We start from the raw sequence: 2,146 nt of genomic DNA on the forward strand, positions 1-2,146 counted from the left end.
TGGGAGAACAAGGAAATTAGGGATCTGGGCTCCTGGTCCTTACAGAGTCCCCAGGCCAAGAGCCCTTTAGCTCGTGCCCTTCAGCTCGTGCCTTTGGCAAGGCACAGCTTAAAATGCAAAGAGGGTGGGGTGCACAGCCACTCCTAAGCAATTAGCAGCAATCAGCAACAATCACTTTCAATCACCTTCACCTTCAGCCCGCTCAACCAAACAAACAATAGTTCCCCAGCTACCACAACTCAGCTTATCTCAGAGCTGCTCTGCTCTCCCTCAGACCTCTCTGAGATGTGAAACTACAAGCCCCAGGATTCCTTGGGAGAAGCCAGCCGACTTGAGCTGCCTGTGTGGATAGTGCCTCAGTCTTTGCCATGCAGCACTCCACCCCACTAGTGCCCTTTTGAGGCTGTGCTCATAAAAGCGCCTTGGGCAGGCAGCGGCTTAGACGGCAGGGCGGCCCCTGAAACAAGAACGGAGGAGGGAGGCAGCCTGAGAAGTCTGTCTGCACAGCCCCCTGTGGGCTTCAGAGCCTGTGCCCCAGTCAGAGAGCCGTGGGTTGCCCTTGGGTGGAGATACAGAAACAAGAGGGGAGGGGCTGCTTTCTCTCATCTGCGGGCTGTGGGTCAGAGGGGGGCACTCCCAGTCGCTCCGGTGAGGGGGGGGGCAAGGGGAAGCCAAATGAGGCCTGGTTTGCCTTGGCATCAGGGCACTCTCTGGTGCCAGTTTTGCCTCGTCTAACCTCCGATTTGTAGGGTGAGAAAAGACACAACCTCCTGCTTTAATGTCTAGGCAGACTCTCTGGGGGCGGCTTCAGCTATTTGGGGCATCTCTTCACAGCTCGTTGCGAATTAAAATGCCAACCTGTGGGCTTCTTGCCTCCTCTAGATGCCCCTTGCAGGTTTCTAAGAAGGCCCCATCCAGAGGCCCCGAAAGGTGGCAGGGCCTTCTTGCTGGTTGCCCCAGCAGAGGCTGCAGGAGATGCAGGAAGTCCTGCTTACCCTGGGCTGCCCTCTCTCCTGGCAGAGGGTTGGAGCCAGGTGTGAAGTGGGGCTTCTCTGCTTCCCTACAGTGGGCTCTGATAGACTGCGGGGCGGGGGGGGGGGTGGTAATTGGGGTTCTGCACTGTGAGCCAGATGGGGAGGGGGCAGAGGTTAAAGAATAAGAATGCAAACCAAAGCACAGACTGCCTCCCCCCCCCTCCCCTGCTACTAGAGGGGATGTTTCCAGGCATCTCTGGCACCGCCCCCCCCCCCAGGCCTGCCTTCTCCAGAGCTCCCCGCCAGGCCCTGGCCGAGGGAGGGGGAGGCCACCGGCTGGCTGCCCCCAGGAGGTCCAGCCCGCCCCCCCTCGGGCAGGGCGGCTCAGCAGGCCGGTCCAGGGAGGCGGCGGGGAGGGGGGAGTTCACTTTCTGGCTCCGCTTCCGAAGCGCCTCCCGCCCCCTGCATTGCAGTCTCTCCCCCCCCCCCAGCCCCTCGTTCCGGGCGGGGCGCCCCGCGGTGGCACCTGCAGAGGCCGCTTCGCACAGCCAGGGGGCTCGCTGGAGGGGCGCGGGGGGCGGCTCCCCTCTCTCCTGCTGCTGCCCACCGGCGGCGGCGGCTGTAGCGCAGGAGGCCTGGCGAGCGGCGAAGGGCGGGGAGGCGTGCGCGCCGCCGGCGTCTGTGCTGCTTGCCCGGGGCCGCCTGGGCTGGCCGAGGCGCGCCTTCCTCCCGAGCAGGAGCAGGCGGGCCGGGTGCACGCGCGCCCTATTTGGCGTCGCCGCCGCCTCCTCCTCGTCCCCGCGCGCGCCGCCAGCAGCCCCGGGCAGGCAGGCAGACGGAGCGTGCGCGCACCCCGGGCTCCCTCCCTCCCCGGCCGGCCCAGGCAGCGGCAGGAGCAGGAGCAGCAGCGGCCGCCAGCCGGAGGAGGAAGGAGGCGGCGGCGCGCGGGGTGGCCGCAGCTCTCGGAGCGGCGATGCGCCTGGGCGGGCGCGGGGCGTAGGCGGTGCCGGTGGTGCTGGAGGTGGTGGTGCCGCCGCCGGGCCCTGCAGCTCGGCGGGGCGATGAGCCCCCGCGGGCGGCCGGCGCGCCAGGCGGCGGGCGAGGAGGAGGCGAAGCAGGAGGCCTAGCCGCGCCCCCCCCCACCCCGCCGCGCCCTCGCCGCCGCCGCAGCC

Source organism: Heteronotia binoei, chromosome 19, assembly GCF_032191835.1.
Source record: "Heteronotia binoei isolate CCM8104 ecotype False Entrance Well chromosome 19, APGP_CSIRO_Hbin_v1, whole genome shotgun sequence".
NCBI classification, from domain to species: Eukaryota; Metazoa; Chordata; class Lepidosauria; order Squamata; family Gekkonidae; genus Heteronotia; species Heteronotia binoei.